Here is a 15,480-nt window from a genome sequence, read left to right on the forward strand (position 1 = left end):
CCCGTTGTGTCAGTCTCCTTCCGGGTTCCAGCATCTGGGTCATTTTTGAACTCACGTTCGTATCATGACACTTCAGCAGTTTTTAGTTATGCTTTTTTTTGTTAAAAGCAAAAAAAAAAAAATTCCGCCAAAAATTATTACAGCTTTGCATTTTGTAATTATTTTTCCAACATTTGCTTTAGTGAAAAGGTTACTTTTAGATTTGTATGACCTGAACAGTGGAGCATAGGATTTAAGTCCAGCCAGAAGAATAAGAAAATACCTTTTTAGGTTTAGCTTCCACCCAGTTCAGCTTCTCTAATGAACTTGCTTCTCTGGCATCATCATGGCAGCTTTCTATATACACAAATGTTGTACGTTGCAGAGATACAACATGCAATCACCCACAGGAATGTATTTTTCCTATAGTGAAGAGTAATTTTTCACACTGTTGAACATCAGAAAAACAAACCTCAAAACATGTCGGTGTCACAGGAATTTTTCAACTCCACAAAAGTGCAAACTGCCAATTAAGGATCAAACCTTTTATGTCAGCCTGAGTCCAGCTGCTGAGACTGTGTATTTGTGTGATGGCCTGTGCATGTGTGTGTGCTTATGAGGAAACAGTGGGGATGAAGCTCTGTCAGCAGGTGGGATTAGACGCAGAGCAGCTTCAAGAACAACCTTTTCAGTTTTTCCCATCAAAGAATCCCAGCAGAGGCTTGCGCGGTACGTGCAAACATGCGAAAACAACCCTCCTGCACTGTAAGACACTGCGTCAAATCAGTGCTCACGCTGGGCACAACACACCTGTCGGCATTTGTGTGTTTGCATCAGTCAAATACACGAGTGTGAGCCGTCCTTCCAGCAGCAGGGTTTTAGCGCGTCCATTTAGAGATCAGTGGTTTCTCAGGGCGATAATACAGCAAACTCCACTCCCTCCCTCCCACCCAAACCAAACTAAATACACCTGAAAACACTAACACAGGTGTGTGTCTGTGAGTGACAAGGGGTTGGTGAGGAAAGGGGAGGAGAACGGGTGTGGAGGGGAGGGGAAAGTGAACAAACAAGCACTTGCTCTAATATACAAACACAAAACCTTAGTCTCATATCTCATATTCTGTCTCCAACAAACCCACACAGACACACAATCTCACACACATTGATCCAGGGCTTGCAGGCACAGGATTACAGCTCTCAGGTGCAGCTTAACTTCCATGTGAAATGTGAGTTTCCTCGGACTAAACTTTCAGACTAATTCAGTAATTACAGCTGTTAAGAGTGAGGTCCTAAGACAGTCTTTCTCTGATGCTGTCTGTCTCACAAAACCTGTCTAACAGCTCCCTTTCTGTCTGTAGATAATCATGTCTATCTGAACTAAAACACATCTACATCTCTCACTTGGTTTTTATTATTTTGTCCGTTCTTATTGGTTTTTTGTTGTTTTTTTTCCAAAAACACTTGCTCTAATGGGCAGCTTTATCTTAAAACAGTTTGGAAACCCAGACTTGTGTACTTACTGGGAAATGTTTTGTTCACATGAACCTGCTGTGTGGTGATGCATGACCCGCCAGTTACTTCAACAAAGAATGTGGACAAGGCACAAAGAAGGGCAACACTGGATTGGGGATTTTGTGTTCTTTTTTTTTTACATGTGGCTTTTCAAGTTTGGCCACGTGTTTAAAATAGTTGATATTTCTACAAATTAAAAAAAAGACCTGATAGTCTTTTTGTCAACCACTCGACAGACTGAAGTGGCTCCAGTTTAGCTTTATGCAGTAGTTGTCTTGGCGCAATAAGATAAAAAGGATAATCCAGCCTTTTTTATTTGGCTATTCTATGCATAATCTGACTAAGAGTGTATTCAGAATGGACACATCTGGTTCGCTTAAAGTGAACCAAAGTTCGGTTTCCCCGATAATCCGGAACAAATTTTCAGTCGAAATACACAAAAAATGGACCCTGTGGACACTGAGTTTCCTCAGTCTGACTAGGCTCCATGCTCAGAGCAGAACAACTGGACCAAAATGACCACCATAGCCAGGCATTACGGGATGTAAACAGAAAGATAGCAACCAATGAGCCACAGACAAATGTAAAGCAATAAGACACAGCAACTTATTGAAACTTGGTCGAATGAATGCAGGCTCATTTAAATAAATCGTAACATTTGCTTCTCACACTGTTTTCCTGACAATCTATATACCATAAACATTTATCAGCATACCTTCTTAGCCATCTTCTTGCTAGTAACCACCTTGCAGCATGCCTCCGCCATACCAAAGTAGTAAGTACCAAAGTATTCTTTCTCCCATTGCTTTTCCCTGACCTCGTAATTACTGGCCAATGACTGACGTGATCTTCAGTAACGTGGTTTTGTTTACAAGCTTTTTTTTCACAGCAGAAATCGCTGGTTGAATTCAGTCTGAATACAGATCAAACGTAAGGTTCAGAACTCAATCCATATCAAATTAACCCTTGTGCTGTCTTAGATGACCCCACCCTTACATTGACGTGTTCTCCCTACCATGACAAAGGTGGATAAAGGTGGAAAGATTTCATGTAATCCATGGACACCAGTGGAGATCACAAATCATTGAAGAAAAAAGGTTCAGAGCACTGTCTAGTGGGTCTAGATGACCCAAATCCCAATGTTAAAGTGTCTAGGATAGCACAAGGGTTACGCGGATTCCTTCCGTACCAATGGACTTTTCCAGTCTGAATACATCCTAACAAGAACAAAAATATATATAACACAACAGTTGAGACACTAAAATTGATTATTTTAGCTCATCAGTTTTTCAAATGAAGGCACAGTGAACCAAGTCCAACGTGCGTTAAAGCATGTCCTTAATCACCTGGATGTGGATCAAATGTCAAAGCCAGCTTTTATGTGATCATGACATCTGTGCCCAAAGACAGGTGTGACTCAAAGGCCTATATAGGAAAATGATGATTTAGCATCTACACTGCCCCATGTCAAGTCACAGTTCAATGCCAAATGTGGACCAATAAATCGTGCACATCTGGGGCACTTTGGTCTGAGTCGTCCAATTTATCGGCCTGTCTTTGTGTTTTAAATTAGCGTTTTTTATACCTGTAAACTTTGATAACTAAAAAGAGGTATTTTCCCTCCTTATCAGCTGAAGGTATTGCATGGCCTCTGATCACCCTTTTTTCTCTTGTGCATGTGTGTGTCTGTGTGTGGAGCCTGATAATTATCAGGTCACACAGGGTTTAGTGTTGGCCTGGTAGAAACCTGGGACCACAGTAGTTGCTGTGGCAACATAATATGTAGAACATACTCAGGGTTTTAAGCACCGCCTGCACAGGGCTTACCTGATGTCTCCTTTTGAGAAAGTCCGTAGGTTGATTTCTGGCCAATCAGGTTTAAATGACATTTACTAATTACTTTTACGGTTTAGTCATGCCTTATGTGTTTACTGCAAATATAATACATGGCAAAAAGGAATGTGACAGTCCAGGGCTTTTGAAAATAACTGATGGCTTGTCTAACTTTATCTGATGTGTAAAAGGTCACAAACTGTGGCATCAGGAGATGTGGGTAGGTCGTAAAACTTATACTAGAGTGTAGAGCAAAGTTTAGAGCAAATAGAGTATAGTTTTGTCACGTCATGTGGCCTTTTTTTCTGCACACTTCAAAGAACAAAATATCCTGACATATCAGAATAGTAAAAAGAATTGCAAAATATTTTTTTAGAAAGTTGACAAACTGCATAAAGTAGCACAGTAATTTCTATTGAAAAAATTGAAATGAAAAATGAATAAAGGTGTTCAGATATGATATGAAATTGCAATAATAGTAAAAATTGAAACGTCTGCAGAGTGCCTTAATTAATGGTTTCTTTTCTTAAGTGGCAAAACTTTTTTGCATTTTTTAATAGAAAGTGTGTAAAAATGTTGAGAATTTTATTGATTGTCCTACATTTCTTTTGCATTGTTGCTCTGCCTCTTTAGTGTTGCGACATTAGCCAATGCATGATATAAAAAAGGACTGTAAATGTCAATTTTCCATTCTGTAAAACCACAGCCATTGTGGTCCACCTATTAACACCAGGTAGTGGCAGTTAGCTTCAGCAAGAGTCAATGAACTGACAATGAACATGATAAACAATTTTATTTATTGATATTTTTAATTTACAAAAAAAATTTTTCCTCTTTTGTTATTTTCTTTGATTAAAAAGGTTTATAGGACCAGTGTTGGTCTATTTCTATTAGTAGAAGTTCAATATATATATAAATATTTATAGCCTAAGCGGTTGGTGAATTGAAAATCTTCCTGCTAATATCAAGTTGTCCATGATATTTTCCAAAACTACAAGGATGTGTGGTGTAGATGTGTTACTATCATGAGCCATAAAAAAATGAAAAACTGCACCAATCAGGACAAAAGTGAGGTAAGCTATGATATTATCCAGCTGTGCAAAGTGCTCTGTGATTTTTTCTAAACCTGCATTAGATAATAACTCCATTCTGCTCCACAAGTCAGACTACAGTAACTGATTGAGCTTGAACTGAGCTCATGCAAGACACTAAACAAAAGTGTAAGTTAGCCCGCACTGTTTGTGTTTTTGCAGCAGCTTCGCGGTTTGTGCATGTGCACAGTATGTGTGTTTATGTAATTGATTTCATTCACGTGCACCGCCTGCATTCATGCCCAGTTAAGGTAAGTGCACGGACTTCGTAAATGTTGTGTGAATGCATATGTGAGGGTGTTTGTGTATGAAATCAGATGAGCTCATTGTAGCACCATGAATGGTAATCATCATACGCTCTCCTCTCAGCATCCATGTGTAACCTACTGAAACCCAAACAAAAGATAAAGTGGGATCCACACTCTTACTCACACACAAACATGCACACAGACTCTGTATGATAGGAAATGCCCAATTGTGGAACTTGAACCCTCATGTTTCACCAGCAGGTGAGCTCATGTTTTGGCCCAAATACAGGCAAGGGGTGTGCTGATGGTGGGGAAGCAAAATACCAAAAAAAAAATTAAAAAACACATGGGAGGGGTAGGGCTGTGATCTAATGGTCCCTTTTTCTGCTGATTCTTTACTGCATAGTACACAACTGTAACATGCATGAAAAATGTGCAGCAATTGATTTTCTTCGATATGTTTTGCTTTCACTTGTAGGTTTATGAACACGGGATTGGGACTTTTTTTTGTTTACCTCAGGTATTAGTTAAAGGGAAATTTAATCCTAAACATTGCAATCATATTGAGTAAAAAATGAACAATATGCAGATTTACCCTATGAAATTCTGATTCTAGCAGCTGGCTTTGCTACAGCAGCCTATGACCCTGAAAAGGGATTCACTAGGTTCAGAAGATGGATGGATGGGTGGACATATTTTAATTAAAAGCACATTTTGGACTTTTTGTGAAATATTTTTGAAACTAACAAAAAAAAAAAAATAATGATAAAGAATGATAAAACTTTGTGGCATTTTAATGGAATTGTTTAAAAGTGTTTGTCCTCTTTGCTGTTTTTTTGTCCAAAATATATGTCTGACTTTAAAGAAGTGTATGTCACCACTTTAATCTTAACAGGAGTGAAGATGAACTAGACCTTGACATTTTATTTGTTACTTGAAAAAAAAAAGGTACATCACATTTATCAGAAAAGGAAGCTCTGCTTACTTTGGCTTCAAAAAAAGATGAATTCTTATAGTAGACTGAAAATCATAATTAAAAATGTAAATAAAATATTTTTTGAAAATATAATTCTATTAATGTTTATCTAGTTTAATATGTCACAACTCTATATCTTCCTTGTTTTATTTCTGTTCACTTTTTGTTTCTACTCATATTCAAGTAATATTATAACTCTAACTAAAACATGAAAGGCAGTTATGTCTGGAAAATTTTAGTTCATTTTTTTGTCTCTTTGCTTGTTTACACTTTCAGGGATTGCTTTATGTTTATTAGTTTTAAACTTTTTTCCAGCATTTTAATTTTTGCTTAGCTGAAGATTAGAGAAAAGCACTGGGGTGAGGTAAAATGACTGAGGGAAGACTGTGGGGAAAAAAAAGAGACGGGGTGGAGGGCAGTCACCTGTGGTGTGGGAATGGAGCAGTACTCTCCACAGGGGTTGGTTGCCCCCCCCCCCCCCCTCCCCCCACACACACACCTACACACTCTGGTTTTATTACTTTATTCCCCCTTGAACCTCCTTTTTTTAACCTTTTCGTGTCTTTTGGATACAGCTGCAGAATGGGAGCCTTGAGGGATGGATGATAGGGATAGAGTGTCAGGAAAGTAAAGAGACAAAGAAAAGACAGAGCAGGAGGGATGAACAATGAAAAATATGAATGAAACAGGGGCTTAACAACTAAACTTTAACAAAAAAAAGAACTAATGACAGTCTTTCATGTCATTATTATGTAGAACAACTTATTCCACAGTAATAGCACATGCTATTTACACGAATAAGCTAAAATGTATTGATTTATGCCAAGTTTAAAAAAATTGTATTACTGTCAATGTTATGTAATTTGGTGTGGAACACTATAAAAACTGCAATACAAGTCATTATCTTTGTCTTTACTCTGTCCATGTAAAAACCCCATTAAATCAGAAAATATATTACTTAAATGTTTCTTTTAATAATCCCCACTTTTTGCAATGATTCTGGTAAAAAAAACAACAACAACAATTTAGTTGACGACAAGTGTTCCAGTGCCGACCTTTGTCCCCAAGGCAGCTGCTTCCAGATGACCCCCGGCAGAGAGCTGTCACTGGACATCTGCATCACGCGCACATGCTTTCCTGTGACTTCGCATGGACTCACGAGTGTGGTGGCCTCTTTTCTGCTTGGTTGGGATCCTGTCACAAGTATTTGAGCCATCTCATGGCGACACAGGCTTTGACAAGCACCAACACTAACTGCAAGAGATGGACAGAAGATGGGAATGTGAGTGTATGCTGCTGATGGTAATGATGAGAAAGGGTTGATGCACCGTGAGTCAGGTGCACCTCACCAAGCAACCACAGGGGGTTTGTTACAAAAGCAAGGTCAGTCCTTCCCCATCCCCATGAAAATAAAAATGTTTCAAAAGTTGGTTTAAAAAAACTGATGTCTCTGACAAAAAATTGTCCTCACACTGGATGTTTACAAAGCAGATTCTATAGCTTGTTCATTGGGTAAACTCAATAAAAAAGGTTGAGAAATACTAGGTTACATGACCACCTATGGTTTTCCACTACCACAAACAAACACTGATGTCAGTTTACTTTGGAAGCCAAATTTTCTAATTTCTTACCTAAATCACACATTGTACCATCTATAAAAATCTATATATCTGAGTTAATGCGTAACATTCAGCTAAATTTGAGATCACTTTTTGTAAAGTTAAGGAAAAGCAATGCCTGCAATGTTGCTTTGAAAGGGATTTCTTAAAATGTACAATAAAAGTTCATCAATAAAATTATTTTCTTAGAAGCTAGGTGGTTGGAACTGTTTTTGAAAGTCCTGTCTGTGCTTCCAAAAACACACATGAAGTCGTTCAATGGCCTTTAACCCTTGTGCTATCTTAGATGACCCCACCCTTACATTGACGTGTTCTCCCTACCTAGGTGGATGAAGGTGGAAAGATTTCATGTAATCCATGAATACCAGTGAAGATCACACATCCACACGGCAATTATCCAAGCCGTCCTGACCACATCCATCACGGTCTGGTTTGGATCAGCAACTACACACGACAGGAACAGACTACAGAGAATCATCAGATCTGCTGAAAGGATTACTGGTTCCACTCTTCCCTACATTCAGGACCTGCACTGGTCAAGGGTCAGGAAGCGGAATGGCAGAATTGCAAAGGACACCTCTCATCCCGGACATTGCCTTTTCAGCCTTCTCCCGTCAGGGCGGCGTTTTAGGACTATGCGCACCAAAACCACTCGCCACAAGGACAGCTTCTTCCCCCGAGCTGTCACTCTAATGAACTCCTGACTCCAGACCACTCAAGAACACTGAATAAAACCACAGAAACTGTGACACCAGAACTACTGTTGCATTTTTACTGTTGAACTTTTTATTTTGTAATGTTTAAAAATACCTATATCTACCTCAGAGTACTTTCTTTTTTATTATTTATCCTCTCCTGTCTTAGACCTTTAAACTTTCTTCATATCTTTCTAGTTTGCACGAGAGCACAAGACACCAAAGCCAAATTCCTTGTACATGCACTATACTTGGCCAATAAAGCTGATTCTGATTCTGATTCATGGACTTTACTTTGTGCACTGGTGCACAGTCATGTTGGAAGAGGAAGGGGCTGCCCCAAACTGTTCCCACAAAGTTAGGAGCATGGAATTCTCCAAAATGAAGAAGCATTCAGATTTCCTTTCACTGGAACTAAGGGGGCCAAGCCCACGTCCTAAAAAAAACTCACACCTCCTCCACCAAATTCACACTTGGCGCAATGTAGTCCCAAATGTACTGTTCTCCTTACAACCTCCAAAACAAGACTTGTTCATCATCTGTTCATCTGACAGACGGAAAAGCGTGATTCATCACTACAGAGAAGGCATCAACACTGCTCTAGAGTCCAGTGGCAGCGCGCTTTACACCACTGTATCCAACGCTTTTGCATTGTACTTGGTGATGTGTGGCTTGGATGCAGCTGCTCGGCCATGGACACCCATTCCATGAAGCTCTCTAGTCTCTGAATTTAGGCTAATCTGAAGGTCACATGAAGTTTGGAGCTCTGTAGCAATTGACTGTGCAGAAAGTCGGTGACCTCTTTGCACTAGGCGCTTCAGCATCTACTGACCGCTGTCTGTCAGTTTACATGGCCTACCACTTTATGGCTGAATTACTGTTGTTCCCAAACTCTTCCATTTTGTCATGATAGAGCTGACAGTTGACTGTGGAATATTTAGGAGTGAGGAAATTTCGACTGAATTTGTTGCACGAGTGCCACCCTAAAACACTACCACGCTGGAATTCACTGAGATTGAGAAAGTGGCCCATTCTTTCATAAATGTTTGTGAAAACAGTCTGAATGCTCTGAGTGCTTGATTTTATACACCTGTGGCCAGGCCAAGTTATTAGGAAACCTGATTCTGATCATTTGGATAGGTCAGAGAGTACTTTTGGTAATATACATTAGTGTACTTTGTAGATTTATGTATTTCACATTTACAAAGACACTTTACTTAGTGAGCATCCAAAGAGCACCTGGGAGAAATGACAAAAAACAAAGGAAATCTATGTTTGACATACAAGCAACTATTAAGGGCTAGAGGCGAAAAGAGTAAAAAAGGTGTACTTGAGTGAAAAATATGTTTCATTGCTTAAATATTACTTAACCCTTGTGCTAGCTTAGATGACCCCACCCTTACATTGACGTGTTCTCTCTACCATGACAAAGGTGGATAAAGGTGGAAAGATTTCATGTAATCCATGGACACCAGTGAGGTTCACAAATCATTGAAGAAAAAAGGTTCAGCACACTGTCTAGTGGGTCTAGATGACCCAACTTCCAATGTTAAAGTGCCTAGGATAGCACAAGGGTTAAATACAACCAAAAGCTGTTGAAAGTTTGTAAACTAAAGGTAAAGATTGTCTCCAAAACTCATCAAACTAATTCGGTACTGCTTCATTGTCTTCACAATTATTTTGTGAGATAACTGAGATATAATGAGATGTCATAGGAAAGATGTCCTTATAAAGCAAGAGGGCTTTCTATCATAAAGTAGTTTATATGTCTTGTTCTGGTTTTTGGTTCTTTGATTAAAGCATTGTTTTGTTTTTTTTAGATGGGAGAATTCTGGTGATGTTACATACAGGTCTGAATGTCTCTTGTGGTGATACGTGGTGTGTGCCAATTAACCAAGAGAATAGCTTAAATAAAACAGGGAGCAGGGTTGAGACATGGGGGACCCCACAGATCAAGAGAATTTGGTCTGAGGTACAGTTATTGATATCATACTTCCTGTCTTTACGACATGACTTAAACTATTCAAGGGCTGCACTGCAGATGCATTCTCAGTCCTCTAGTCTCTGCAGTGGGATCATAGTCAACTGAGTCAAAACCAGCACTGAGATCGATCAAAACCTAAAACAGAGTTTCCCTACCTCTGTATTTAAATGAATATAATTTTTTTCACCCATTTATTTTCGGCTGTTTAGTGGCGGCGCTTAAAACACAACTCTAAAACTCTCAAAACAATTGCTAAGTAGGAGATATTTATTGAGCTTGTGATAAACTTTATCAAGGACTCAAACAAATGGCAAGTTTGGAGTGAGCCTTCTTTTTTTTTCAGTACTGCGGCATCAAGACTGCTCTTAATTAGGAGTGGTTTGAAGAGCCTTACCTTAGGAAATGTCTCAGACTGCTGCAGGTCCTTGACCATATGAGGGAATTGCCATAGCAAAGCAAAACTGAAGATGAGATCTCGTTTCTGTCACATTTACGTCTCCTAGACATAAATGAGAACTGTTTGAGACTAAACTGCTTTTCTCATTCTTCTCAAACATTTCTCCTGAGAAATAAGTCTCACAGTGAGCACTGTTTGAGATCTCAAAATTCTCTCACAACTGTCTCTTCTCCAGATCTCAATTGAGAGAAAAATGAGCCATATTATGTTGCGCTCAAGTATGTCTCAATTTGATATCCTTACTTCAAATTCCTATCTCAGTTATGTCTCAGTGAAAGACATCAATGGTTCTGTCTCTCGTTGCTCAATAATTTAGATCTTGTTTTAGCCTTTTTTTTATTGTCTCAGCAAAAAGAAAAATTAGAGTAGTACAAGCCCTAAAATGAGTCTCATGATGACACCATTACAGTTCATCTCTAGAAAATAATATTTTTTATTTTATTTATGTTCAACTTAAAAAAGTTGTTTATTGCTTACATATTTATATAACTTAATTACAATTTCAAGAAAAAAAAGTTAAATCATTAAGACGGTCATGTCCTCAAAAGACATATTTTTGAAACTTTTTAAAAAACATGAAATTTCAAGACAACGTTGCAGTGTCGATTTAATAAACTCTTTTTTTGACTGCTTAGATAAACATAAATGAACAAGAATGTATGTTGGGTTAATGATGCTAGGTTTAGTTAAACACAAACACACGCATGCACTGGCACACATGCATACACGCACAAGTGCATATACGCACACTTATATGTTGGTGGGTATAAAACATTTAACACATTGATGTCTGAACTAAATAAAGGACATTTGGGATCATATTTGGATCACCTTAAAGTGAACAAAAAATAGATTTTACATTTGAAACAAACAAATAAAATACACAAATAAAAATAATCAAATTAATAAATCAACTTTAGGGCGGTACAGATTTATGGGGTTCAGTTTGAGTTAATTTATCTTTGTCTTTAAAAATCACCCTTCATGCAGCCTTACAAGCTGAAAATATTTTCTGTTTTCTTGATTTTAGTCTGCATCATATTGAACAAACAGAAGCCTGGAGTAACCCGATTTGAATTTTAAACTGTATCACAGCCTCACTTGACACAGATTTCTGATTGGCTGATCACGGTGGGAGGGAAAACTCTGTGGTTGACGTCACCAACGGGCCGGAATCTGCAAGCGGGAGAAGTGCAGAGAACGAGAGACTTTTGACGACCGTTTGTCGTATTTTTTCTTCGTTTTAACAATCCGTGGGATGAATCTCCAACATTTTTTTTGCTTGTCTGGAAAAGATTCAAGTAAAATCTTTGAAGTTTGCACGGTAAGTTTGCGATTTCTTCCCTCCAACTCTGAACTCAGTTGAATGCTAAAGGTGTTTTAAGCTAGCTCCGCCAGTAATGCAGACGTCTGGGCTACTCGCGGTGGCTTTGGCTGTATAAGTAATTATTACTTTTTACAAAGGTTTACTTGTGCTTTTTGTAATAAAAAATAGAGACATTGAAGAGTTATTTGCAGTGCAGAGTTTACAGAATGAGCCTCGATATTTTTCCAAACGCGTGAGTGCTCAGTAACTGTTGGAAGACATTTTGCTCTTCAGTTAAGGGTCTGCAGGGTTCGTCCCATCACAGTGTGACGACACCACAGTCCATTATTCCAAACTTCAAAATGTGCAGTTTCACTGTATGTTCAATTTTTACGCTGTAAAAAGCTTTTATCTTGTTTAAAAGATCATCTTGCAGACGTTTGGCCTGGCATGCCATCTTTTGAAACTGGTTATGGACATGTGTTTAAAGTAAAGTCATCATTAACTGCTCACATGTCTAGAAAGCATAATCTGAAAATGTAAGTATGCATATTAGGGAAACATGTTCTCAGCCCTCTGTCAGTGGTGGAGATGTTTAGAGAGCACAGATGTAGCTAAGGCTAATGCTCAACTAACAAATGTCAACACTGATATGTACGAGGATTTTAGTGAATCATAAATCATATTTAAAAACCTTTCCAGATCTTACTTTGTGCTGTATAAAATGTGTGTACATGATGTTTTTTTCCCCTCTCTGATTCAAGGTGATCTAAATACACGTGAAAATGAGTGAATCAGAACCCATGTTCCTCCACACTGCCATTATGGAGGTCCTACCAGAGCCACAAAAGACATCCTGGAAGAACACTTGCAGTCCATTGGAATAAATGGAGTTGTATGAGGATCTACGATTCATAGAAGAGGCTGACTTGCTGCCAGCTTTGAGACCTGTTCAAGCCCGGAAACGTCTTGCTCTTTGGAAATTGAAATGTGAGTCTCAAACATTACAAATGAGTTTTTGTAATGCACAGAAGTGGATATGAATATGAATGGGTAACACACTGAGAGTACAGTGTAAACTTAATACACTTATACTGTTTTTGTTTTTTGTTGCAGACCAAACGCCAGAGAACAGCACATCATCATCTGTTGAGACCTCACCAACACAATCATCATCACTTTTGTTATAGTCACCGAGGAGTTCGTCATCCACATCTTCCAGAAGCCGAGGACTGTACATACATTGACTGGGAGGACAGCTTTGAAATTCCATGGAGTAAGTTTTCTGAGGAATTTGTGCAGTCTTTGGAAAGAGACCTGGCCCAAGACTAAGGAAGGAAATGGTTTGCACTCTTGTTGCAGAAATGATGAAAGCAAGACGTTTTTCCAAACTCTAAAAGGCTGCAGATGATGCGGGGAGAGCAGAGTGGCTGCTCAGAAGAGATGAGATGTTAAAGAGATGCTCTTTCTTCTGCTCTGCTACTTTGAGGAGGATGCCATGTTCTTGTAGAAGATGCAGACGAGGTCCAGCTGCAGCAGGTGCCGTTGACTCCAACTGTTATTGTATGTGGTAAGTAAAGTTTCCAGTGTTAAATTATTCTAAAGGTTTTGTCTTTGTACACTGTACATGAGTGACATGTTTACTTAATCCATTGTTCTGTCTTTAGGACAGTCTTGCTTTTCCCCAAGGAGGTTCATGCTCATTTGGAACCGCTCCATCGTACACAACAACATTGCAGCACTGTGCCTGATGTTCAGAAGCTACTTCTGCTTTAACAGTCATTATCCAACTGAGCTGGCTTCAACCCTGGAGTTTCTGCAAAGGTACATATTTATGAGTGCTGTCATGCGATTCATTTTTGGGTGTGGTTAGTTAATCATGACCTGCAGTTAATTATTCTTATTAATCTTGTATTAATCTAACTCAGGGCTGCTCATCCCTGGTCCTTGAGATCTACCAGCCTGCCTGATTTCCAGCTGATTACCTGGACCAGGTGTGTTCATTCAATCAGTATGTGGAGACATCTGGTTGAGCTGATCAACAGCTAGCAGGGCTTGGGGATCTGGAAAACAGTCAGGGTGATGGATCCCAAGGACCAGGAATGAGCAGCCCTGGCTAACCTAAAATGTAGCTTTGGAAATCCTTATTTTGGGGTAATTTGATTTAGATAGTAAGATTGTGTCACATTAAAAGAAATAAAATACAATTTAAAGGGTGGCTTTATGAAGTTTTCCAAGTATAACAGACTTTTTTCCAATCTTTACTTTTGTACCACTAAGGGATAATTCTTCAGTCTCAAACAGAACAAAGACCTAAGCCAAAGTGCTCTAATTTAAAAAACTAATGGAAATATTCTGAACAATCCAAAAAATATTGACCACAAAATTCTTAATGATACCATAATATATATTCGTTGAAATATCTTATTCCACAGTTTGCTGTCTGACACGATCAGCCCTCAGCGTCCCAATTAAGACATGGGTATTATTTTTCCCTTGTTAAGAGCCAACCATGCAAAATGTGACTTGATCATTTCTTAAATGTTTGATCTGGACTGTATCATGAAAAATGAAATGAAACAGATTTGAACCTTATTTGTTAAATAGTTAATGCCCATAGAATGCTGCATTTCAATTCTTTTAACTGAAACAGATGTCCTCTCAAGCGACGTGTGGCTGCTTTTAGGGATGACAGAAACGTAATCTTATGGTAGCATTATGCAGCTGCTTTTATAAAACTACAGTTTGCTTCTAGCTTGAAGTGTTATCTTTGTTTGTTATGTGCGGTCTATTATCAATTTGTTCATGCCAGATTTTAATGTTCTTGTCTTACAGCTTATGTCCTGAGATGTGCCACTCTACCTGGTTGGGAACAAATTGAAGAGGCCAAGCTCAAGAAAGCCGTTGTCAACAAATGTAGGGCAGAGCAGGTTCTAAGGCCACTGCTATGATCTACAGTATGCGGACTGGTTTCTCTTCCATCTTTTTTCTTATTTTTTATCTTAATTTGGTTCTCAAATTGGTCCATGGATTTGGTAGGCTGCAAGTTTAGGAGAATGTTTTTATCAGGTACTTTTTTATGTGGTTACATAATCTTGTTTTTTTCCTTGTACCTCAGCAGTGATGTCAGTGTGTTTGTTGTTTAAAATATGGAAGTTTTCTTTACCATCATGTCAGCCACATTTAGTACGCCACAGTTCATGTACTTAATGCATTTAATATTTTAAAAAGTGTTTAATACTGCTACCACAATTCAAATGCTGTACTGATGATGGTGCTGCCCAAATAAAGTGTAAAGCATTTACATTTCTAGTATTGTTTTTACTGTTACTGTATATCAGTGGTCTCCCATCCTGGTCCTTGAAGGTCACTGTTATGGATGTTTTAGCTGTTTTCCTGCTCCAACAGATCTGCTGCAGTGGTTGAATTGCCTCCTCAAGTTCTGCAGGAGGTGGTTAATCACCTGTTGATTCACATCTGGGGAGCAAAGAAACATCTAAACCCTACTGGATGGTGGCCCTGAGGACCAGGATTGGCTACCACTGCTATAAAAATAACTTCTCTTTTCTTTCTCAAATACATCTCAAATATCATTCTCATTAACGGCTTTGGTAAGACATTTAAGAGAAATGATTAAGACATGAAAGAGACATCAGACAGACAACGATGAGATCTCTTTTAGGACTCATTCTTCTCAGATTTGTCTCATGAACGTCTTAGGTTCGTCTCTCCCACTTCTTAATTATTGCTCTAACAGTTGTCTCAACTCAACCTCATTTG

At 38.7% G+C, this 15,480-nt stretch overlaps 1 long non-coding RNA gene across 2 annotated transcripts; it reads left to right on the forward strand.

Annotated features, from left to right (window-relative positions):
• The first annotated feature begins 11,043 nt into the window (after window positions 1-11,043).
• LOC111947368 (uncharacterized) lies at window positions 11,044-15,004 on the forward strand. Of its 2 annotated transcripts, XR_002873186.2 has the most exons (7): window positions 11,044-11,718; window positions 12,465-12,690; window positions 12,817-12,976; window positions 13,063-13,270; window positions 13,368-13,524; window positions 13,629-13,694; window positions 14,536-15,004. It is a non-coding gene; the product is annotated as an uncharacterized LOC111947368 (long non-coding RNA). The 2 variants fall into 2 exon arrangements; XR_002873184.2 differs by lacking the exon at window positions 13,629-13,694 and having other exon boundaries at window positions 11,049-11,718.
• The last annotated feature ends 476 nt before the right edge of the window (window positions 15,005-15,480 follow it).

This window comes from Oryzias latipes, chromosome 4 (assembly GCF_053564925.1).
Source record: "Oryzias latipes strain Hd-rR chromosome 4, Olatipes_Hd-rR_3.1".
In the NCBI taxonomy this organism is placed as follows: Eukaryota; Metazoa; Chordata; class Actinopteri; order Beloniformes; family Adrianichthyidae; genus Oryzias; species Oryzias latipes.